At 50.5% G+C, this 26,301-nt stretch overlaps 1 protein-coding gene across 1 annotated transcript in view; it reads left to right on the plus strand.

The window, feature by feature from the left end:
* EEFSEC (eukaryotic elongation factor, selenocysteine-tRNA specific) overlaps window positions 1-26,301 on the plus strand; it is a 675,218-nt gene that overhangs the window by 416,012 nt on the left and 232,905 nt on the right. The window lies entirely within an intron of this gene.

Raw genomic sequence — 26,301 nt, forward strand, 5'->3', positions numbered from 1 at the left:
CTTGTGCTTGGCACATTTTGGATTGATGTCTTGCGTGTAGGGTTTTTGCCATTGTGGGTGGGCGTTTATGTCATTTGAAGAGGTTCCATGTTCCACTCTGGCGCAGATCGAACCCAAACACTGAAATATGAGAGAAGGTCTGGCGTACCCCGATCAATCGCTCTTCGGCTTGGATCCTTCCGCGCCGCTCCTGCCAGCTGGAAAGGAGCACAGCCAGGTACCTTTCACGGCCTGCCCTTTGCATCTTTCAGCCCTTGATTCATGTCCGTGCTTACAGGTATTAATATGGAATGAGCGCCCATCAGATGTCAACGCTTCACATATTAACTGAACGAGAATGCGCCGCGCAGTCCAGATTTGCGCTTGAAATGGCTCCTTCAGGCTGTGATCCGGATAAGGTGGTCGGACTGCCATACAAGAGTAACGGACGGCCTCGGTAGGCGGTATATCAATACTGGAGATGAGCAATCCTGACATGTCAATACCCGTTATTGGGCCGTGTCACCTCTGAAGCAAGGGCTCTGCGCGGGGCGCCCAAGTGATGAATAACGCGGGCGCGCGCTGCATGGAAATGAGGCCCAACAAGAGAGTGGCAGGAAGACAGTGTGCGGCCTTAGATAAGGGACGTGAGTGACCTTCGCTGTCGATGCAGGTGTGACGCAGGCCCCTGCAGTGCCGTTGGGGCCCTAAAGGCTTTTAAGAGAACCTCAACCCTTTAGGGAGCCCATACAGCAATACAGACCTCTGTTGTGCCGTAGGAGCCCCTTAACTCTTCTAAGGGAAGACCAAACCCTTCTGGGGAGCTCATACAGCTATACTGGTCCCTGCGGCGCCGTGGAAGCCCCCAAACTCTTTTAAGGGAACCGCAACCCTTCAGGGTAGCCCATACAGCAATTCAGGCCCCTACGGTGCTGTGGGAGTCCCTAAACTCTTTTAAGGGAACCTCAACCGTTCAAGGGAGCCCATACAACAATACTGGTCCCTGCGGAGCCGTGGGAGCCCCCAAACTCTTCGAAGAGAACCCCAACCCCTTAAGGGAGCCCATACAGCAATACTGGCTCCTGCAGCGCCATGGGGGCCTCCAAACTCTTCAAAGCGAATCTCAACCCTTCAGTGGAGCCCATACAGCAATGGGGGCCACCAAACTCTTCAAAGAGAACCTCAACCCTTCAGGGGAGCCCATACAGCAATACTGGTCCCTGCGGAGCCACAGGGGCCCCCCAAACTTTTACAGGAACCTCAACCCATCAGGGGAGCCCATACAGCAATACAGGCCCCTAGGGTGATGTGGAGACCCCAAACTCTTTTAAGGAAACCACAACCCTTAAGGGGCGCCGTGGTAGCCCCCAAACTCTTTAAAGGGAACCTCAACCCTTCAGGGGAGCCCATCCATACCGGCCAACATTCTAAAAGGGGAGGTGGGAGATTATGAAAATAAAAATTGGGGGTGGGGGGGTACATTTTCCTCATGGACCTCTACTGAAGCAGAGGCATTATGGGGGGGGACAGTTTAAAGTAAAGCCATTTTTTGGTTTAAAAAAAAACCGTGAGCCTCCCATCTGAGCCGGTTCTGCTGGCATGTATGCTCAATACAGTCTGGGGGGGGGGGGCCAGAGTCGTGCCAAGGTGTCGACGTCACCCCCCTGACGTGCTGCCGCCGGAGGGAGTGTTTACCTGCCCGGAAGCCGCCGAGAGGGGTGTTTGGTTCCACTCGGGTGCTGGAGGTATGCTGGAGGCGGCGATAGCAGCCTAGGCCGGCGGCAGGGAGGCGCGCAGCCCGGCCAGGTATCCCAGAGAGCACGCATCTATCCAGGGACCCTCTCTCGAGGCATGCAGGCCCCTGTCATCACCAGGCCCTGGCCGGAGTCTCACGTGTGTCTGTGACGCTGCAAGTCGTATTCACCGGCAGGGGTGGTCGGTGAGGGGCGCGCCCAGGCAGAGACGTTGTAAGGCATGGGCAAAGTGGGCTCTGTCCCAGGGCCCCAGCCTTTCAGGGGGCCCCCTGATGAAGCCAGTACTGTTCTTCAGTGAGTCTTGCCCTAATGACCTTAAGTAATTCTTAAACAGATTGATTTAAATACTGTTTTCTTTTGTTTCGTTTTTGATGCAGTTGGTGATGTGTGTGAGAGTCTATTCGAGAAAATTTTGGTCTACAGAGAAATGTGTTTGTTACATGCAACATCCATAAAAATAGTTTCTTTTGCATCAAATCATGACCGCACATATGAGAAATGAGAGGGTGTCACAGAGTTTATTTCCAAGAATATTAGTGAGCTGCTGCTGTGTTACAATAGTGAAAACACACATCCCTGTCCCTAAATATTAGATGTAAACACATTTAGAATATGGACGAGTGTGCCTGAGTACTGTCAGTGACCAGGGCCAGACTGGCCATAGCGGGCACTGGGCAATCCCTGGGTGCGCCACATGGGTGGGGGCCGGTTTTGGGCCCCAGGGGGCCGTTTTTGTTACAGGGCCGTTTTTGCAGCATAATCGGCCCTGCACCAAAATCGGTTGAAAACCGGCCCCGTCAAAGAGCTCAGCGGCACCCCCAAACCCCCCGAGTGGGGAAAAGGGGGTGCCAGCTGAGCACTTTGGCAGGGATGGTTGTGGTTCCCAGTTCGGCTCTGTCAGTGACTCGCCCAAAGAGGGCATGAAAGAGCTGAAATTGAAACATAAATTGAATACGGGTCTTAATGGGGGCACCCAAAATATGCTTGGCCCCAGGCCCCCAAAATCCTTAAGATGTCCCTGCGCCCAGGCCCCTCTGGGGGCGCAGACACTCCCATCTTTTTTGGAGTCACCACCCCCGAAGAGTCTGCTATGCAAGGGCCCCAGGTCCCAGGAAGATGTCACACTGCATGTTACAGGGTTTATGTATAGCGCCTTCCCTGACGAGTATAGAGCCTTCTCTGACGAGTATAGCGCCTTCTCTGACGAGTAAAACTCTTGACGAAGCCCCTCTACGCCAGACACTTACAAAGGGGTGCATTTGCTGCACTTAAGAAAATCTGAAGTGAAAATGGTCAGAGATGAAGTTAATTGTGCAGCGCCTGCAGTGACTCAGTGACACGTTGGCAGGTGGTGGTATGCTGCGTTCCTGGGTTAGCTTTTTAGGATATTTCTGAAGAGTGGGGTGTACCACTGGAAACCATTAAAACACCAACAAAGTGCCAGCAACATTGGTGAATATGTGCACCCCGGGGCCACGTGCACCATTGCAAAAAGAACTATTGATGGACAGAATGCAGAACAGTGTCATACATTCACCCCAGTACAGAGATATGGGCCTAAATCCATCGTTTTTTTTGCTCACCATGCCATTCCAGTTTGGACCCAGACATATGAAAATCAGTCTTGACCCAGTGCCCAATGGTCAGCATTCCGTCCATCATTTGTTTGCTGTAACACTTTTCCCCCTAAGTGGGATGGGAACGTCCAGCCGTGGGTCCCTTGCTCACTGTGCCTCTGGATTCAAGCTAGCCGGGCTGATGAGGGGTGTTACCCTGAAACCGGTCCCAGGATGCTTGTTTCCGGTTCAGGGAAGACCTGGCTTGGCAGTTCAGGCTGGACTGTTCCCATGAGGCACAGGGGTAAGACTGATTTACATATGGCTGGGTCTAAACTGGCGTGGCGTAGTGGGCAAAAGAACAATGAATTTAACCCCGGTCTTTTGACTGGGGGAGAATGTTTGCATTGTCAGAACTCCATCCATCATTTGTTTGCTGCCACATGCATCATTGGCCATGTCGCATTGCTGCAGACTGTGTGTTTGTGCAGCTCCGTAATGCGACCAGGTCAGTTCTATGCTCTGCACCAAAGGTTTCATCAATTCGGTGCAGTACAAAAAGGTCTTTCGCAAGCCCCTGCAAAAATCATGCCTCATTAATATTCGTAAGGGGCGATAATTCTGCAAATGCTTGCAAACACCTGCAAAAGCAGAGCTGGAGGCCTGCAAGGGCCATCCGTCGCAAAGCCCTATTCTTGCAGCTCCGATACCTTAAAAGGAATGGGAAGCAATACCAGACAAGCATTGGCAAAGCCAATAGGTCTGCATTTGGGAGCTAGTGCCATTGGTAGTTGCTTTTGGCAATGGAGTACAGTATCGGGACGCCGTGAGGAATCGTCATAATAAAAAAAAGGCTTGATGGCGGTTATGTCATTCTGCTGACAGGGGAATGACATCAGAGCGCATGTACGCGCTAGTGGAATGGCGTGGCACCATATGCTTTATTTTTTTTAATCTATTGATCCAAGATGGCGTATGCCACTTGGATCAGTAAATAGACAATTAAATATTTTTAAGCATCAATTTTCCAATTAAAAAAAAAAGAACTACTGTTGTAGGGGAAAGTGATGGATAATGGAGGAGCAAGTGGGGGAATGGAAGGGAAAAGCAGCACACACAGGTCGGCTCTTCCTATCACTGTGAAGCAGAATTCACCAAGCGTTGGATTGTTCACCCACTAAAAGGGACGTGAGCTGGGTTTAGACCGTCGTGAGACAGGTTAGTTTTACCCTACTGATGATGTGTTGTTGCAATAGTAATAGCACAAAAGAGAGAGAATACTGCTGAAGTACATAGGCAAGATGGACCAACATGGAGCAGAGGGTGGAGGAAGAGAAGCTCACAAATGAGAGATGCATGGGAGGGGTAGCACACAGATGAGAGAGAGTAATACAGAGCTGGATGGGGGAGAAGCATGCCAGATAGAAAGCTGGAAAACACATCCACTCTTGTGGACTGCTGCTGCAAAAAGAAAAAAGTAATTTCCTAAATGTGAGCAATGGAAGGACACAAGTAATGAGTATATGCTCCAGGGGAGAAACAAGCACAAGGTGGACAAGGCAAGCCATCGAATGAGAAATAAGCAAATGAGTGACAATAAACCAGCCAGTGCTAAGCAATGGGAGGCTTTAAGCCCACTGGAAGATCTTGTAAGCTGACAACAGGTCTTTTGAAGCCAGACAGCTTCCGCTATCTGGTAGGCTGGACCTAAACATGTGACATACTGCAAGAGACAGTGTTCCACGTGACAGCAGGAGGCTTGTCCTCATGTCCACGACTGCACGGCCCATGAGGGACAGCTTCCACTGGGCCAGTGACCGCTTCTGGCATTGACTTTACAACCATTTACTGACAGTCTGTAAACTTTCAGTGCGGTGCGACTGCAGGATCAGTCGCAAACCGTGGATAACTTGCTGAAGAACGCACTGCGAAGGGGGTGCACCTCTTTTATTATCATTGCAACAATCAGTGTCATTTTGATACATTCCAATTTTTGTAATGCCCCCAAAGCCCGCCACTTTGTGCTGTGCAGATTTTGCACCGCTAATTCACAAATTGTTTCTGCAGTTGTAAATTACACTTAACGACTCCAGAAAGTTGGTTTTTGCATCTGAATATCCAAACTCTGAGTAGAATGGATTTGAGGTATTTTCTGACTCCAGATCACATGCATCACTATGGAAAATTCATTAACATGGGAGATTGTCCATTGTTTTACGGACAGAATCACACTCGAAAAGATGAGTGTTCGTAGGTGTAAGGTGCAGGAGAAAGTCACAGACATGCAGAAAGTTGTGCTTACTCACAAGTAGTGCCAACACAGCTTTTCACATCTACTTTGCATACCTAGATGAATTTAAAAAAAGAAAAGACATCTGGATTAAGTGTGGAAATTGTGTGTGAAAATGTTCTCAACATCCCCATATTTTGAGAGTTTGTAGAGCAATGGATTTCTACGCATAGGAAAATATTTTGCTTGTGATGAAAAAGTTGGATATTTACACCTTAGCACTAACCCAACCCTGGTGGATTTCTACCACACTAAAATCCATCAGTTTGAGGTTGGGTGTACACATGCTTTTCTACCATTTCGGTACATTTCTACCTGTTTGTCAGTGGATTTTTGTGACTTCGTTTGAATGAGACGCTTTCGGAAAATTGTGAGAGCGAGGTTAATGCTTTGGTGACTCAAACCCAAAGCATACCAATCCCTACTGATTTTACAGAAAACATTTGCATTACCAAGATTTGAACTTTGAAAGTGGTGCAGTGTGAATAGTCACTATGAATGGGCGAGCAAACCTAAGGAGCCCAACTTCTGCAGGAGGAATATGAGAAAGAGGTACTCGTCTCACACAAAAAAATAGGCAAAATCATATATTACAAAGCACCGTTTTCAAAGAAAATTGGCTTAAAACCAACATGTTTTACAGTCGGCTCTCAAGGGGCCCACCTGAAATGTTTTTGTATTTTTTATGGGGTGACACGTAAGCTTGAGCTTCCACATACTTGTTGGGGAGCATAGAAACATGGTAACCTAGCAGTGCATTATCCAAAATTATCTATACTGGTGGCTGGAAAAAACCTTCATAGAGCATTTTAAATTTAATAAAGGTGGTGTCTCCGCAATGGAGTGGTGTGGCTCACTGGTTAGAGGCGGCAGACCCGGGAGTAGAGGACGGCACGGGACCAGGGTTCAATTCCCGACGCGGCATGGTCGTGAACCTGGGTCAGCGGACTCGATAATTCTCGCCTTGGTGCCTACTCTAACCAGGGATCACACTCGGCAACTCTGGGCATTAGCTTGCCTCATCTCCACAACGGCCTCCCACAAACTCCGGGGATGCCTGGTTTCACCTTGGAGATACCCAGGAGGGAACATCTCACAGGGAAAGCCAGAACGGGTTCCCCAGCGGTCTATAGCGCCAGGACGCCTCCGGGTAGCAGTGCGCTTTACAAGAGACACACACATTTACATTTACATTTACAATACTAGTTGGAGCTGCAGGTTATGGTCATCAGGCAAAAAGCCATGAGCCTTCACTCTCCAGTTGATTGCTTGTGGGGTGCCGCTCGCAGTCGTGCTTGTTGCTGGAAGCGTGGTGAGCCCTTCTAACTGCTGCTGCCTATTTCCACATTGGGACCCTTGCACTTTGAGCCTGTGTGCTCCATCGCTATTCTACTGTCTGTGCCTGAAAGCGGAACTCTGTCTGAGCCCGTGTGCTCCACCGTAGCTGTCTAACTGCCCCAAGGGATTTTGGAACTTTGCCTGAGCCAGCCCGTGTATTCCAGCCCAGCTTTTCCTACCTGCTGAGGGAGTAGAGTTTGCCAGCGGGAGCGGGACTGCGAGGCCCAGAGGTGCTAGCGCAAGGTAATCGCGCGCACCTGGTGCCTCTTCCCGCCCCCTCCTCCTCCTACTTAGCCCGGCTTCCGCACGCGTACGCGGGACGCGCGCTGACAGAAGCGCGGGCGAAGACCGGGCAAAGAGCGGGCCGTTGTGTGGCCGTTAGGTGGCCGGAGAGGCTGGGCTGGGCCGGGCCCCGTCCCTTTCATTCGTGTGTGTCACCCAGACCCGAGTTCTCTACGTATAACACTGTTAGTATACTCTATTTATGTGTAGTACTGCGCTCCTGAACTTATTATCCTGTGTTAGTATAGTTCTTTTATTATTGCTGGCTAGGTAATTTTAAGAACGGTCACTCCTGTATAACTATCACAGTTGTGTATTCTTTTGCCATCATGGACACGGCCTCACCTGGGACAGTGGGGGTAAACCCTAATAAGGGCACACTAGATAATTATTTTAAGAAATCTATTTCAGAAATTGAAAGGGAAGAAGCTCTAGCGGAGAGAAGGGTGGAGCGTCGTCGCTCTATCGAGGGCTATAAGGCCAGACCCCCCTTGGCTACGTCTCCGCATATTTTGCCACCCAGTACAGAGGTGACCCTTATCACTGAGGATCCCTTCACATCCCAGGGAATTCCAGAACTTCTAAGGGACATTACTCCCACACCACCTTCTCCTGGGGACCCATTTAGTCCGCCTACTGTCGCTCCCCCACCACCTTGCAATTCTGATGCAGCCCAGAAACTTACGCCAGCTCCCATCTCTATGGGAAAAACCACCGCCAAAAATCAACTGAGGAAGATTGAGGCCCAGATAATCCATGGTCCTCCGCCCAAAAAGAGAATGAGGAAGGGGGGTACTATACAAAAGGGCAAAATTAGTCACTCTGAATTTGGCAAGGGGAAAGGGGGGGGTCTAGCCTCTGTTTCTAAACCAACTGCGGGTACTCGACCTGCTATTTCTACAGTGACTACCCAAGAAACACCATCCCTTACACTAGTTACTACCCCTCCAAGTGCAATTTCCGAGGAGACTCTTCCGCTCGCCCCTACCTTGGAGTTTCTTGGGCAAATGCTCATGACGCTTACTTCCCCTATTGTAGACAGACTATTGGCCATTGAACAACGGCTAGGGAACTTGGAACAGGCTATTCTAAATAGACCGGACAACCAGAAGGCCCCTTCAATACCTAGTATAGCACTGACTGCAGTCAGTTCACTCAATAGCTCAAAACCTTCTACATCTAAGACGGCCCATCCAACATCTACTAATCTAGCCAAGGCGGCCCATACGACTTCCATCACCACTACAACGGCCTCATTTCCTATGCCCAATGTCCCCACTAAAACAGTGTCCTATAATCCCTCAGGAACCACAACCTCTGCCACTTCTTCTAGAGATGCCATGTATAAGAATGGTGCCATCCCGAAGGGTGGAAATAGTATAGCCACAAGATCAATCCAGCCGGCTGGAGAGAGGGAACCCCCTAGCAAAGCACCTAAACGTAGGATCCCCCAGATTGAACTTCCTCCGGAATCACTACCTTATGTAGTGGTGCTCACGGGTGTGCCCACCCTTGACCCTGATAAGCGAGAAGGTCCACAGCAACTTAAAAATAAAACCATGTACTAGTTGTCCAAAAATAGACCACTCCCGGAGAATGTTAATGGGGACATAGTGCACGTGCGCCGACTCTCCTGGCTGGGGGGGCGGGAGAAAGATATAGAAGGCGACTTGATTGTGATTAACTTCAGGGACCCAGAAGCTGTTAGGCACATTCTGAGCTGGATGCCAGGGAACTTAGGCAAATCAATTATGCCGTGCGATCTTACCTATTTCTACCCTAGAGCCCTAGTAGCTCCCCTGTCATGCCCATGGCCTCCTATGGCCCTGACAGGTATTAATGGCCCAAAACAAATTAACCATTATTTCCCCTCGCACCCTGGCCCCATGATCCCAAAGAATGCTCATGGGTGGGAACCTGTCCCACAAAGGGGCTATGGCACTAATTATAGGAGTTCGGACTATTCTTCTCAAACAGGGGGGATGGACCATTTGCTTCCTTTTACACCTTTGGAAGTTAGTAATAGATTTGAAGTTTTCTCTGGCTTGGACTCCTGTGACTGACGCCTGGGGTCCTTTTCTGGTTATTTTGCTGTAGAGAGGGCCTTAAGTGTACAGAATGGTAATTTCTATGTTCCCGGTGCTAACTCCCCTCGCCAGTTGTTAGGTGATCCCTATGGCACGATCCAAACCCTCCCAGTCACATTTAATCACAGTCCACCTCCCCCTCTAGGGGTTCCTATCTCATATGTATGCAGTGGTAGTGACACCTCAGGGGGGCAGGGACCCACTTTGCACACTCCTTCTAGAGCCCTGAGGGTACTATCATGAAATGTTGCAGGTATTTTCAATAAAATACACACAGAAGAATGGGACTCCCTAATAACAAATAATGACATCTGCCTCTTTCAAGAGACATGGGCGAGGGAACCGGTTCTTAAAACTGGCTACGCTATATTTGAAATCCATGCTACCTGGAATGGCAAGGGGAGGCCCTCGGGTGGTTTGGCGGTGTGGATAGCATCTCATATTGGTTGCAAAGCGGAAATTATAGCTACGTCTTCCCAAGACATCCAGTGCGTTCTATTAAACTGGAAGGGCACCCCCAAGTTGGCAATAATAAATGTTTATTCCCGCCCAGTAGGCCTAACGGCGGAGTCCACTACACTTGAAGACCTTGCGTCCTTCTTGGGTCAGTTGCCGACAGACTATAAGGTGGTAATGGGTGGTGATTTTAACTGCCACTTCGAGCCCTTAGAGGGCTTGAGGGAAGGGGCCCTCACTGCAGAAGACGATTTCTGGGGTATACCAGTGTGTCAATCGCCCCATCCTAGATCCTGGTCTCCACTTGCGGTCCAAATTATGTCATTAACTCTTAATTTTGCGCTAAGAGCCTGCAATGGACGCACACCCTCAGACACCCCCTCAAAATGTACATTTAACAGACTAAATCATGAGTCACGACTGGACTACATCTTTGTTGATACCAGCCTTTGGCCAAAGGTGGAGGACTTTAATATAATCGCCCGCACTGATGGTGATCATAATGCTCTCTTACTCTCCTTGGCCTATCTCCCTGAACCTGCCGGACCCTCTCCCCCGGAGGAAAGAGATGAACGGGGAAACCTGGTATTAACTTCAAACAGGCGTAGGGTGAGATGGCAGAAATTTTCCACGTCGGAAGAAAATATTGGGAACATTTACAATCTGGTGCTGCCTAAATTTGAGGCCTTGGATGAACTAATTAGTCTATCCAGTACCCAGGACTTACATAAAACCCTACCTTTTATACACGAAGACTTAGTGGGAGCATTGGGAGAGGTCCTCTACCCAGAGGTGCCTAAGCCCAAGCACAAGACTAGAACTTCCACCTGGTACAACTCTGATTGCAGAAAGGCCAAATCTGACCTTATCACCGCAATCAAAGAGGGTGTACCCCATACTAGGGTGTCCGTTCTGCGACGACAGTATAAGGACACAATGGCTCGTGTGAGGTCAGACTGGGACTGGGATAGATGGCAGGATCTTTCAGCAGCCCTAATAACTAGAGACTCAAGAAGATTTTGGTCCTTAGTCACTACTGGCTCAGGGGAACCCAAAGCTGCAGTTGAACCCAATATAGCAGCACAAACATGGGAAGATCATTTCGGGAAACTCTATGCAGATGTCCTAGAGAATACCGATGCCACTGTTGCAACACTCCTCTCCCTTCCTGGAGATACCTTGGAGTTCACGCTAGGGGAAGTGGCTAGCGCAATAGATGGGTTAGCGTTGGGCAAGGCCCCCGGCCTTGATAAATTACCTGGTGACCTTTTTAGGTCCCATCCAGAGATCTGGGCGCCTTACCTTCACATCCTTTTCAATTCACTCGCACGTGGAATGGCGATCCCCTGTACTTGGCTGGGGGCAGAGATAGTCCCTATCTTCAAGAAGGGCTGTCCTCTGCTCCCATCCAACTACAGGCCGATCAGCCTGATAGATGTCCCCCAAAAGCTTTATTCATGACTCTTACTGGATCAACTCATGGACTGGATGGAGGAAAATGAAATCCTAAGTCCTCTCCAGTCCGGCTTCAGGAAAAATACGTCCACCATGGATCAAATCTTCCGCCTAGTTCTCCTCTTCTGGAAAACGGTGACCATCAAGGGCGGGAGATTGTACATGGTGTTCGTAGACCTGAAGTCCGCATTCGATCTGGTACCGCAAAGAAAACTCTGGGAGGTCCTGAAGGAGATGGGAGTGCCCACTAATCTACTCCAGGCCATAATTAGACTCCACCAGGGCAACTTTGCCCAGGTACGATGTGGGCGGGGTGGAGCACTGACAAAAAGGTTTCCTGTTTCCCGGGGGGTCAGGCAGGGCTGCGTCCTTGCCCCTACTCTTTTCTGTCTATATGTGAACAGCGTTATCTCACACTTAGCTAATGTTAGGGGCAATGACGCCCCGGTCTTGGCAGGCAGGAGGGTACCAGCAATTATGTTTGCTGATGACACCCTCCTGCTTTCCAAATCACCCATGGGAATCCAGAGAATCCTTGATGGCTTTGATCTTTTCTGTAGGCAGTATGGCCTTGAGATCAACGCAGGGAAGACCAAATACATGATCTTTAACCCCTCCTCCACAACCAAACCCAACCCATCCCTAAATTCCACGGTCCTAGAGAGGGTTAAAACATTTCAGTACCTGGGCGTAACCCTTCAAGAGAACCTTTCATGGGGACCACAGATCGCAAGCTCGCGAATAAGGCTTTCTCAACTTTCTGGGGCTATTTTAAAGGTTACAAACACCTCAACATACAAACCTATAGCTCCTGCAGTTGAGATGTATAAAATAGAAGCGAAATCTGCTGCACTTTATGGTAGCGAGCTATGGGGGCACTAAGCTGCAATTGAGCTGGTACGTGTTGAAAATAACTTCATGAGGCGTCTTTTGGCCCTCCCAACTGCAACTCCCCTGTTTCCCTTACGTCTTGACCTGGGTTTACCGTCCATCAGGGAGGACCTTAAATCCAAACCCATAAGATTTTGGCATAGACTCTGGTCAACAAAGGAGCTTAGTCATTATAGGCAAAATCTTGTGCATGTTATGAACCTAAACCACAATGACAAGATCCCCTGGCTAGCCTTTGTTAAAAATGAATTGTTCTGGCTTGGTTTTAATGAGTTGTGGGTGGCTCCAGAAATTGGTTGCAATAAGGTCCCCCGGAAAAGACTAGTGGAAGCATACAAGGAACAAAATCTTGCATCCCACATGACTGCACTTAGTATCGGCACCTTAACTCACTGTTTTACTCAATCCAAAAATTCTTATAAGTTTGAAACTGTTATGGACTTCATTTACCCGATTATGGCAAGGAAGCTGTTCATACAGTGGCGGTTTGGCTCCCTACCTATCAAATCCTTCACTAGCAAATGGACCAATGGAGGGGACAAATTATGCCCTGGCTGTAATTCGTGCGATGAGGAGGAAATCCATGTTCTGTTTTTTTGCCCCACCTATAAGTCCCCTAGGAAATATTGGTTGGTGCCTCTATGCAGGAACATGGCTATAAGGAACTGTTTGACATCCTATAGAATATTGAAATCTGATCCCTCCCCCCACATTGTTTTTGCAGTCTCAAAATATCTCCTCGCCATGTGGCGTATTAGGTCCAAGTTGATTAAGGGTAAACCAACATAGGATGAATGTCTCTGCCACTGTCTTACTGTAACTTTTGGCTCCCGTTGGTAATGCCTTCCATCATATTGACTATTTTATTCCCACTGATATGAATTGTGTTGTTCCCTTTTTTATGCATTTTATCTATTCGATTTTAAATGGCTAAGAAATGTTGTTACTTGTCTTTGTATACATTTCAATGATGATTTTAACATTGTTGTATGTACTTTCATGTATCTTTTATGGTCTCAACGGCCGAAATAAAGATTTTTGGATTGGATTGGATTGGATTGCTTGTGAGCTGAGATGGGACAGGGCCAAGAAACCGGGTGGTGCGCATTGGGAGACCTCGCCGCAGAGCCACGGATGCTGTAGGGTCTGAACCACCGCAGGAGGAGTCGAATTGTACAAATGGGAAACTAGAAGTGACACTTCTCACCTTCCTGAATTATTTCAGTCGACGAGACAACTTTAGATTTTCAAGACTGGAGGCCAATGGCATGGAACATGCTGTTCAGGAGGTTGGAAAGAACAGTCCCCTGACAATGTAGATTGTCCTAGCGTAATTGTTTTTTTTGGGGGTGGAGTTTTATATAGTGCGAACTTGACCCGAAGATATCAGAGCACTTTACATGAGCACCAGTTGTGTTACATATGAACACGTTTATTTTTGCTATGCACAGGGAGATTAAGTGATTTGTACAGAATCACAGGATGTTGAGCGTCCCTGCCGAGACTCGAACCCGGTTCCCCAGCTTCGAGGTTGACTGCTCTAGCCGTGAGGTACTGCTGAGCCACATGGTAAACTTGAGCATCCTGCAAGCGCTGGCAGGTTATTGTCATATTTGAGCCGTATTCTGGCACTAGGCACCTCCCCAGTTGATTTCAGCAACACTCTGCAACTATGCATCCACCCTGAGGTAACGGAGCGGTGATCTGGCGCTTCACAGTCCTCTGGCACCGGACAGTCTTTCTGTCCATCACAGTGGTCCTCAATACCTGAGCAGCAGTCTTGACTGAAGCATCCCTGTGTCTACTTAACCACCAGTGTGGCAGTACAAAGCTCCCTGGCATGGCAAGCCCAATATTGGCACTGGGCAGTTAATGTAGTCTGAGTCAGTGGTAAGCGCTCTTGCACTCACATATTGATCATTTCTTTGGCATGCCAGCTGCATTTCCACTCACACATTAGTAAATGCCCTGGAATAGGTTTTCAGCGCCTCTGAACAGCCATCTGGGCCAATCAGGCTACGGTCCTGCACGGAGCGGCCCCAGCGTCATAGGTGAGTTGCCCTATAGTGAGATTGAGTATTTCCCTGATCTACATTATTCAGCAACACAACTGGTGCAATTGAACTGCACCACTGGCATAAGTGACCTGCACTCTGGGACCTGGCAAGGATCCTTAACTACTCCCTTTCTCTCCAGTAATCTCCAGCATTGTGCTGTTGGGTGCCCCTGGCATACCTGGCCTTGCCAGCCCCATGTGTGCTACCCGGTTACCACAGGTGGCACCTCACTCCAGAAAGCTGCACGATTGTGCCAATTTCGTAAGTGGCGTTGCACAATTACACCATTATTTATTTATGTATTTATACATTAAAGGGCATCAGCTACCTCAAACAGAGGTGTCCCGGCGCTAGCGTAGTCCAGCAAGTCATGGCAGGCGGGGGGTGTAACAAGCCAGAAGATAGTTCCTAACTAGCCTCGGCTAAAAAGCCATGTCTTTAAGGCTTCCCTGAACTCCCCTTCAGACGGTATAAGGCGGAGTCTATCAGGGAGGGAGTTCCATAATCTGGTTGATACTACTGAGAAGGCCCTGCCCCCAATGCGAGATTTCACAAATTGGGAAACACACTGCAAATTCTGTGAGTTAGAACGTAAAGAACGCGTTTGCGGATAGGGGCGGGGACGTTTTTTTATGTAGTTAGGGCGGCTGCCTCTCTGGGCCTTGAACGCAATTGTCAAGGCTTTGAATTCTATCCGATTCACAACCGGCAGCCAATGGAGCTGTTTGACATGCGGAGAGAGATGCTGTCTAAAAGGCACTCTTCTAATCCATCTCGCAGCCGCATTCTGCACCAGGAGAAGTGTGGCTCAATGATTAGAGCAGCAGACCCTGATGCAGAGGTCTAGCCCGGGACCAGGGTTCAATTCCCCGCCTCGGCGGGTCTTGGGCTCAAAATTCCACGGACCTGATAATTATCGCCTCGGTGCCTATTCCAATCATGGAGTCCCACTCTGCAACTCTGGGCAATAGCTTGCTTAATCTCCACAACGGCCCCCACAACGCTAAGGATGCCTGGCCCCCACCCTGGGGGTGCCCAGGAGTGTACGCCTCACAGGGAAAGCCAGGATGGGTTCCACAGCGGTATTCGTACAAACGCCTTGAGACCCTTGCAGGTGAGTAGTGCGCTATACAAGTATCAATTTACATTTTTTATCAATTTACATCTGCAGTCTCTATATTAGATATGCCGGAAGACCAAGATACAGACTATAGCCATAGTCAAGCCTTGAGGTCACAGTGGCATGAACAACTGATTTTCGACAACTCTCAGGGAGTAGATACAGAAATGTCCTCAGCACCATGGATGGTCCATGTCCGCCTTTGCTCCATTCCACATGAACTGTGTCATGTGGAGCAGTGATCTTGGGCTGTAGAGAGCGTGTGATGAGACAGAGGTTTGTATGAGTGCGGAAGGGCTCCCAGCGCAGCGGGCATTGCTCGGCGTGCAGCAGGGAGGGAGGTTATATAAAATGGAGCTGCAAAGTGGACTCATTTGTAAGTGCGTGTTGTGTGTTTGGAAATCAGGATGGATGGGATGGAAATCAGGATGAGTGAGGTGTGCTGGAAGCCAGGGGTGTTTGATTGATTCCAACTGTATCAGATAGAAAATGGCCAGGTGGGCAGTAATGAGCGCAGGAGGATAAGGCCCCAGAGAGGCAAGATAAGAGGGCAGGATGAATACTTTAATCACACCCGGTGACTGGAGTGACTCCACCTGATAAAGCAGGGACTTGTATTGGAGTGAAGGAGTGTGGATGTGATTGCAGAAGCAGATGGAAGGATTTAAGAAATGCTGATGGCAGAATTATGAATTACTTTAACCTGTAGGTGAATATTTTTATAGGTAACATTTATAACTATTTAGCCAGGAGGATACCATCCCCCCTCCCTTGGAAATGGCCAGACTTGTCTTCCTAAAATAGGATAGAAATCACTTACAATTCATAGCAACCGCACACAAAACACTATAGAAAATAAAAAACTTAAGTAAAAGAGATGTTTCTCCAAGGTAAATGAGACGTGATCCTTTCTAATGAGTTTGCATTACTAAAATTCCTACCATTTCACATTATGCTATTGAAGTATAACATTTTACTTCAATTGGAAATTTTTAAAAATAAAATTGCAACTGTGGAAGGCAGTCTTTGGCGTATACCACGTTCGACTCCAGTCAAAAGCTTAAGAATGGACCTGGGATTGACAACAATAACATTTCTAGTTTCTCTCAAGTAACCTGATATTTATATTATCTTTTTAAAGAACCAAGATTCATTTGAACTAATTTGATGTCTATGAAATTAAATTTTCTTGCAAAAAGTTAATACGTCATCTCATGAAAGGTGGGTTGGCCCTGCCAGACCTTAGTCTTTACTGTATGGCATTCCAATGAAACAACTTCTGTATGCTTATGGGGGAGCCTGACCTTTCTACCTGGGGCTCACTATTGGGGAAAATGATTAAAGATCTTGGACCAGTAGCTTTTCTATGCAAATTTGGAACCCAACAATTCTTCAAAAAAGTAAGGCTAAAGGTTTTTAAAACCGAACAGTATTTGTGGTGTGGAATAGGTAAGATGCTAAACATCGGGTATTATTCAGAATTCGCACCGATGTGGGATTCCTCTAAGACACCAGAATGCCTGAGGGATAGACTAAGTCTCCCTTTGAAACAAGCTGAGATTTCCAAATGGGGATATTTGATATCCAAGGAAGGTGTGTTACTATGGGAGGTGTTGAGCACAAAGACGGGCAACAGACTGTCTGGATTTAAATATATGCAACTCACATTAGGTTTGCGACAGCTTCTACGGAGATACGCGGGCTATGGGATTTCGAGATCCTCCTTCAAGATGTTAGCCCGAAAAGTAAAGAAGTGGCAAAGTGGTATGAGTTTTTCCTGGCGGTAGAGGAAGAGAAATTGGAGGCCCCTTAAGCGACCTGGTCAAAAGTACTTCAGGAAGAAAACATACAATTTCTTTGGATAGACTCTAAAATTACTATACTTAACAGTCAAGCCCACGAACTTTAAACGTCACCACTTCTTTGTAATTATTAGGCTGTATTGGACCCCTCAAAAAGTGGCTAAGCTTGTGTTACAGTGGGGGCGTGGCTTGGCCGGCTGCAAGATGGCCACACTTTAGTGGGCTCTGCTGGCCAAGCTCTTTAATCCTGCATAATCCTTCTGGCATCTGCTCTCCTCCCGCACCACCGTGGGATTTCTAGACTCCTGTTTGTGGCGGCTACCACTTGCCTCAACCCCGGTCCCTCTGCCTGCTTCCCAGCCGGAGCTCTGCGTCCTGTGGCCGGCGATGAGCCCCCGTGTCTACCTCGGTGGGCCGCTCCTGCCGAACTCGAGGCTGTCTGGTTCCGGAGCGGGCCGGCTGGTTCTTCTGCTATTGGCGCAACTGGAGGCGGTGAGTTGCGCTCCTCCGGGGTGTTTGCTGGCGGGGTTGGGGGCCACTTTCTGCACGGCCTGGTCCGGGGTGCGCCACGGCCTAGTTGCTGCCTCACGCCATAGCTCCTTCCCAGATAGGCGCTGCGGCGCCCGGGCTTTGCTACGGGAGTGGCGGACCCCCGCGTTTCCCCGTTGACGTCCATCCCTGTTTGGTTGTGTGCTCCTCGTTGGCTCCGCTGCCACCGCGCTGGGTGAAACTGAGAGATACAGCATTTTCCGCCTCCTGGCTCCTGTGCGGCCTGCCACGCCGCCTCACGCTACTGCCGGCTCGGAGCTCCCACAACCAGCTTGGCGGTCTGCCCCTGGGGGCGAGAAGGGGCATATTTCCAGCTATCCTGCCAGGCATCTCCTCGAGGCTGTGCGGGTGCGGTCCTGGCCATTACTGACCGCCTCTGATCGGGCTTCATCAGACTCCAGGGCTCCGCGCCCACCAGGTTGGGCCTACTCCTGGGGCCTGCCTCATCTGTAGCTGCTGCCTGCCTCCGCTTCCGGCTGGGAACTTTGTGGGGCCCGGCGCAGTGCTGCTCCCCTTACACCACGTCTCTGCCTCCACCTGGTCACTCTGTCACTGACTGCCCGGAGTGGCGCTCTTCAGGCTCCCTGCCTCCCCCGAGTTCCATCCTGAGCTGGTCACCTGGGTCCTGCTTCCTGGATTTTCTTTGGACCTCTAGTTGGGGCTGCGCTCTACTCACCCTGCTTCATTCTGGCGCCTCCAACTGGGTAGTGTGCCCCCTGCTTCCATTTTGTGCACTCGTCTGCTGCGCCATCCAACCGCCTACTACGGATCTGCTGCTCCGGGCCTTGCTGGGCCCTCGACGCCACTCACGCTGCCTGTTTCAGGTGTTGGCGATATAAACTCGTGACCTGCCCTTTTGTCTTCACGTTTTGCCCTTGACTGCTGGGCTGGGGATGTGGTGGCTGCTCTGTCCTCCCATTTCCGGCTGCCAGCTGCCCTCAGCGTTGCCTGGTGAGGACGTTTCCCCTGTCCAGCGTCGGTGGCCCGGCACTGAGGCTCCGAATTGGCTTCCCCTCCTGTCTCCACATCAACGATTGTGGCAGGAAGGCTGTTCGCCCTCCTCGCTCTACCTTCCCCCTACCTGTGTGGATCTGCACCTACCTGGTTTGCTCCTCGCCATGGGGAAATCTGACCGCAAGCAGCCCAAGATTGCCTTCGAGCTGCGCAAATCCTCCCGTCAGGACGGGGCTGGATCGGACAGCACTGACTCTGCTGGCACTGTGGACTCGCCTCCGAGCCGGGATGGCGACCTTAAGGCGATCATGCTGGACGTGAAGACTACTGTCACTGGAATCTCGTCCCAGCTGGACCAACTCGATTCTGTGAAGGCCCGTGTAGACTCCCATGACAATCTGCTTCTCCATGTAGAGACCAGTGTATCGGACGCTGCGACCCAGGATAGACAAAAACTTCTCCAGATGGACAAGATCTTGGCCGTAATTTGGGAGAACGAGGATTTAGAAGTCCGCTCCCGTCTGAGCAATATTTGCATCAGAGGGGCCTTCCGGAGTCCACCAACATCTCCAAGATGGAAGACTTTATTGAGCAACTGATCAAAGAACTTTTTGGGGACGTCCTATCCCCGGTCTTAATCGTGGAACGTGCTCACCGTTCTCTTGGCGCGCGTCCTGGCCTGGCCTACCACCCCGCCCTATAGTGGCAAAAATCCTGAACTTCCGGGATCGCAATGCCATCCTTTGAGCAGCACGGGACAGAGGCGTCATCAAGCACCAGGGAAACACCCTCTCCTTTTATCCTATACCCTTGCTGTCGAAGCTGCCAGGAGAGAGTTTCTGCCAGCCAAGCGTATCCTCCAGAAGCACGATGTCACATACACCCGACCTACCCATTGAGGTTTAGGGTTCGGCAGGGCTCCAAGACACTGACGTTTCCAGACCCCAGGGAGGCTCTTGCATTTGCTAAGCGGCTTGAAAAGGATGCCCGATCATCCCCTTCTAAATCTCCACTGGACAGCGCTGGCCGTTTGAGTGATAATGACTGACTGTGCAGATATGGTTTCCTCGCTTGATCTGTCAATTGTTATAGATGCCGTCTGCTACCACAGGTTGGCCGCCCTGCTTTATTGCAGGGGTGTTCGCTGAGCCTCGCCATGCCCCCACAGGATGATTCCCAATGTTTTTTCTGTGATATCCTTTCCCAGTTGTGGGCTCCAGGGGTGGTGTGGGTGGTTTTCTCAGCCTAATTGGGGGGGTTGGAGTTGATGCAGGGTTGGGGTTTTTTCTTCTGTTTGGGTTCGTTGGGTTGGGGCGGGGGTTGTTTGGGAGGGGGTTTTCTCCTTGTTTAAAGGGGATGTGTTTGCTCCCTGATGCTGTTTTTATGTCTGTCACTGTTTCTCCTCACCATGTACGCGACACTGCACTGTGCTTCACTAGTTCTGATGCCGCAAGCCTCATGTTCTCGTTGCCATATGTTTGCACCATTCCTGCAGCGCTACTTCACACACTCCTGCTGTTCATGTGGGTCTCAGACGTGCAGGGCCTTTTACCTACCCCGCGACTGTCCCTACCTCCGGGTCTACAATCCGCCGCTGGGGAGAGTTTGCGATCCATACCAGGGGTCCTTTTGGTTGCCTTCCTCACTGCTGTGGCGCTCCCTATCTGCGATGCTCCACACCGCACTTTTTGTCTTCTTCCCATGTCTGACACCGTCTACTGGACATGGAAAGACCGTTGCCTAAACGACTACCTCAAGGCAAGGTTGATTCACTCACACCTACAGAGGCACCAGGTTGACATATGTTTGTTACAGGAGACGCATCTGTTGCTCTGCTCTCTCCCGTGACTCAAGGCGCGTTATTGGGGCGAAATCCACTCCTCCACCTACTCCTTGTAGGAGAGTAGGGTCTGCAATCCTATGATCACCCAGATTTTTTGCTTTTGTTTCACTGGTTTACGACTTTCTCTGGCTGTGGGCCTGCTAATCAGACCCACAGCCTGGCTGTTCTCTTTCTAAATTACGATATGTACCCTAGGTGCATTTACCAATTGGTACTGGGCCACCTTATCAGACCCCGTAACGCAGGGCATAGGTGTACCCAGGGCCGCCAGGGGCTGAAGCATGTATTATGCCACCCCTGGCTGGCCTCCTAAATTTGACACAACTGGCTGCACGACAGCTGGGGCGAAGAACGTGTAACCACCCTTCGCTTTAGGTATAGTAGCTCTATATCTAACCATACCATGGACACCCGAGTTCCTATCAGTCACTCCTATGGCAGGCCTTAACAATCCTGAAGGCAGAGTGCGTGGGCTCGTGTGAGCTAGGTTCAGGCCCGAGCCGAGCCCGGTTGCAGCTTGCGGAATCAAGACCCAATAGCTGTTCCATGATAACGCGTACCATATCGGTAGCTCCGGTGTCGCGTTATCAAGGCATGTCGAGTAAGGTGTCATACGAATCGGGGTGCTGCCCTCTCACCAATTCTGGCGGCAAGGTTAGCATCCCACCCTTCTAGAGGGACACGACATGTCCGTAACTGTGAACCCCGGTTAAAGTTAACTGAAGCCTCAGCTCCACAAAATGGATGCTGCCACCACAGACACGAGTCTGACCTCCTGCTGCTGGGAGTCCTTCCAGCGAGGAGCACTTGGACAAAGGGTTTCCTGTCGAGGGCGCTGTTCGCACCGTCCCAGACAGGGTTTGTGTATTCTGGGTAGGTAGGGCTTTGGCGAGAAGGTGACTGCAGAGTGGCACCCCGGTGCTCACTACGCATCTGCCGGTTAGAACCAGTTCCAGGGGCGACAGCCCTGGCCTGGGGAAAGTCCGGCAGGGGAGAGGGGCGTAACTACCCCCCTTCCTGGTCCCACCCTTAGGGCAGGACCTAGTCATGTACCCACCCCTTTCTTTAGAATAAAGACCGGAGCGGGGACCCTTCCAAATTAGATCATCTTTGATTCAAGAACTACTTTCTACGAAAGGACATTCAAGACTCTTCTCAAGATTTCTCCCTTGTGGCTAAGGAGTAGTCACCCTGCATCAGCGGGCACCAACTAAGAACTCTGCGGTTTGCTGTAAGTCCTTCCTCAAGGAATCCGACGGCCCAGCTCGACGAGAACCGGCTTCCCTGGCACCTCTGACCCACGTCATCAGCTCAGCTGTGATCTGTGGGTGCGACGAGACCTCGAGGGACCGGCCATCATCAGAACCTGCACGCTCTTAAAACCAGCACGACCATCGAGGTAACTCTCTGGTGAGTGCTCTGGGGACCGAGAAGCCCCGACCCTGAGCCGCTCCAGCACCGAAGTGCAGTCTCCCAGCATCTCCACGATCTGCGTGGGGCCCTTCTGCTCGCTGCTCAGCACGTTGTCTGGTCACTAGCCGCTGGCTTGTGCCCTTCTGTGACGACATCCGAGAATCATCACTGCTGGTCTGGTTGCTCCAGACTGGCCCTTGCTTCCATCTTTGCGAGAAGCACCCCGGACCCTCCTGGTCCACTCAAGACGCCATCTTAGGCCCACCACGTGGCCCTGAGATCTGCCAAGGCTTGTTGCCCCATCCTGGGCCCAGCGACGCCGACAGCATCATCCTTCGTGGGACAGCTCGCACCTCCACCGTGGTCGCCGACAACGCCTCCTGGTCCGTGAGACTGCAGAGCCTAGCGTCGCCCACTCACCTGGTCGAGGTGACGGCCAACCGGTGCCTTCCTGATACCCTCTGACTACTGGCTAGTAGTACGAACTTGGTCCCCTCTGCTTTCAGGTTTCATCACTCTCCGATCCAGGCTTGGATCTCTACGAACTATTCAGCACTGGTCGCCGGCCAGCAACTCCTTTTCTTCCGGCTCCTGGCTCGTCAGCGAAGACCCCGACGCCTGTAAGACTTGTGCAGCCGCAGCCCTCGTGGCTAGGTAACTCGGCATTTCGGTGCCTGCATAGCCTCCTTACTCTAGGGTCCTGAGTCCCTCGCTTCCGACTTGCCTTATCGGGTCCGCCCGAGACCTTAATCTTTCCGTGTCCTCGGACACTTGTTTTAATTGTGCACTTGAAGTATTTGCTAAAGAGATTTGGTTTGTGCTTAGTACCCTGTCCTCATAAAGAGTACAGGGCTGTTGTGATTCTTAATAAATATACTGTTTATTTTCATAACACTTGTGTGGTGTCCTTTCACTGGGTGTTCAAGGGGTACATGTGTGGTAAACAGCTGGCTTAACGCGCCCTCTCGAGTCTTTAGCCTTAGACTGCTCGTATCCACGCTACTAGGATAGCTGGTCTATAGGTTGACTTACAACCAAACACCATAAGGGTCGTTGGAACGATACATAGCGGTCGCTAGAATAGCGAACGTTGCATATCGGGCCAACTTCTCACACTCCTCCTATGCCAGGGGGGTTTCTATTCTAATACGTAGGGGTCTCCCTTGGCACACTATCCAAACCCTTACAGACCCTGAGGGTAGGTATGTCATTATACACGGTACACTTTTGGCCCAGCCCATGACACTCGCAGCGGTTTATGGTCCCAACACTGACGTCCCGGTCTTCTTCAATCATGTATGGCACCTCATCTCCTCCTGGGGCCCTGCGGTGGTCGTCTGGGGTGGGGAATTTAATGTCACCTAATCCGCTACGCTCGATCGGTCTGGTCCTCCTTCATCCCACCCCCGCGCCGCCTCGGCTATTGCCTCCATTCTACTTGGAAATTCACTCTACGGTGCCTGGCGTCACCTCCGGCCCGACTCCCGCGAAGGCACCTGTATGTCCGGCGCGAGGGGCTGTTGGTCGCGCATTGATTAAGGGTTGACCTCCCCTGATGTCCTGCTCTGGCTTACCGATGCAACACACATGGCGCGCACTTTCTCCGACCATTCGCCGGTGAAGATCCGCCTTCGCCTTCCCCACTCCCCACAGCATGTCTTCTCCTGGTGACTTCCACCAAACGCCTTACAGGATACCGTTTTCTGCGCAGACATCCACACTGCTATTGTTATCTTTTTCGAATTTAATACTGGCTCCGTGGACTCGGCTTCCGTACTTTGGGAACGCTTCAAGACAGTAATCCGGGGTGATTGTATATCCAAACAGGCTGGAATGCTCCGCTCCCCCCGTACCACTTTGGCTTCGCTCGAAAAAGAGATTAAAGAGCTTGATGCCACCCAGGTTGCGCACCCCAGCCCTGATAACTTGGCACGCATACGTCAAAAACACACCGAGTTCTCTAAAGCCGCTGACCAGGAACTCACCTTTTTAGGCCGCAAGAGCCAGGCACGACGATTTGGTTAGGGCGATCGTCCGGGCCGTAGTTTAGCCAACCTCCTCCGCGCGCAGCTTCTTACATTACGGCTCTGGAGGATGGTGGCCCCTCGAGGACCACTGCCCCGGAAGAGATTAAATACTGATTTCTAGACTTCTACTCTCAATTATATTCAGCCAGCGTCCCACATATTCCATGTTCCCCTCAACTGTTGAGAATGTCATATGTTCATGTATAACGCTGACACTGGCGGAGATCCTTAGATATATTGTCGTAGGCATGAACATATAAAATGATTAGTGGTTATTGTGGAATACGATTGCATGAGACGGAAATAACTTGTGAAAGGAACATTGTATATGTGATACAAATGAAAATCAATAAAATATGTTTAAAAAAAAAAATACTCAGCCGGCGTCTCCCCGCCGCGCGAGGCCTTTGATCAGTATTTCAACTCCATCGCGTTGGTCTGGTTGGAGGACTATCACCGGGAATTCTTAGAAATACCTTTCACTAGGGAGGAAATACCCGCAGCTATCAGTTGCTTGCCTGGGGAAAAGGCCCCGGGCCTCAATGATCTTCCGGCCTCCTTTTATAAAATGTATGCTGACCTCCTAGAGCAGCATTTGGCGGCAATGTATAATGAATCTTTTGAAAACTGTCTTTTCCCTCAGTCCTTCCGAGAGGCCTTGATTACTCTCTTCCTAAAACCCGATAAGCCCGCGGACCGTCATGATTCCTATTGCCCCCTCTCTCTCATAAACATTGACAATAAAATGTTTGCCAAGCTTATCGCCTCCCGCCTCCTTCTCCTCATGCCACTAATTGCTCTCCCGGATCAATCTGGCTTCAACCCTCGGAAGGTCAACGTCACATAACCTTTGCACAATTTTCGCTGTCCTACATCAAATTAATCCCGATATTCCAGCTGTAGCTGCCCTGCTGGACGCCACAAAGGTGTTCGACACTCTGGAGTGGCCATTTCTGTTTGACCTTTTACCCCGTATGGTCTTCAGTGAGAATTTCTTGTGCAAAATTCGGCTCCTCTATACCGCTCCATCGGCCCGCCTACACATCAACGGCCAGGTCACCGACTCCATCAGTATTAATAGTGGCACCAGGCAGGGGTGTTCACTTTCACCTATGCTTTTTGCCATCGCAATGGACCCCCTGGCTGCCAGGCTCCGGCAGCACCATACGCATAGGGGAATGGGCTTCTCTTCCAGCTCCCTTCTTGTCTCCATGTATGCCTGTAACGTTACTTTGTACGTCCGTCACCCCCAGGATAACCTTAGTCCCTTGGTCAGGGTAATCATACGCTTTGGCAGCTTGTCTGGCATACAAGTAAATTGGAGCAAGTCGGTCTTGTTTCCGCTGACTGATGCCACTGCCCCATTCACGCCTGATTTTCCATTTTTCTGGGCAGTTGGCTCAACACGCTATTTGGGCATCTGGCTAAGTAGAGACCTGGGTGAATTTTGGAGGTCGAATTTTGGTTGTGCTGTGGATTGGCTGGAATCCAGGATTCCTGTATGGTGAAGGCTCCCGCTGTCGTTGGCTTGCCAGATCGCAATTGCCAAGATGGTCGTGTTGCCGAAATGCCTCTACCTGTTTTTAAACGTTCTCATCCTCCTCACTGCCCACTTTTTCCGTAAACAGCGCTCTTTGATTATTTCACTTGGCTGGGCGGGCAGACAGCCGCGGGTGGCGTATGATATTCTTACTCTTCCCATGTCGGTTGGTGGTCTGGGTGCACCGGACTTTAAGATATATGCACTGTGCGCACAGGCCAGCTTCCTGCATTTATGGATACATCCCACACCCTATCAACCTCATGTGGCCGTCGAGGCGGATCTAGCCTCTCCATGGCTCTGGCTACGGCGCTGTTCTCGCCTGCGACCCGTCCCTGGGCGGAGGTGGATACAGTTGAGTCGATACACTAGGCTTGGTCTGGACTCCACCGGTTCTTGGGACTCCCCTTGCTCTCTGGAAACGCTCTACCAATTGTCAACCACCCTGATTTCCCCCTGCTTCAGCCTTCCGGCATGTCCAAGCTCACTTTGCGGCTGAGCTTGCAGATGATTGCGGACCTTTACCCTGGGGACACCTTCTATTCCCTCCCTGAGACATCCGGCCCACTGGACACGCTACTTTTCTACCAGCTGCGCTCCATATGCAGGAAACTACATCCCACCTTCCCCCAGCCTCCCCCCACCATGCCGTCCCTCGACCTTGTGTACACATCCCAGTCCCCATACAAAATGGTCACCAAATTGTATGCGCTTACACTAATGGCAACCTCTGTTTCAACAGACCGAGTGCGCTAGGCTTGGGGTGCGGACCTCGGCATAGACATTGCGCAGGCAGACTGGCTCTATTGCTGTAACCAGATGAAGAAGCTGTCACCTAACTACCGGCTTCGTCTGATACACTTTTAAGTTCCTGCATAGGATATACCGTACCACGGCCCACCTCCACA

The sequence above is a fragment of the Lissotriton vulgaris genome, chromosome 9 (assembly GCF_964263255.1).
Source record: "Lissotriton vulgaris chromosome 9, aLisVul1.2, whole genome shotgun sequence".
Lineage (NCBI taxonomy): Eukaryota > Metazoa > Chordata > Amphibia > Caudata > Salamandridae > Lissotriton > Lissotriton vulgaris.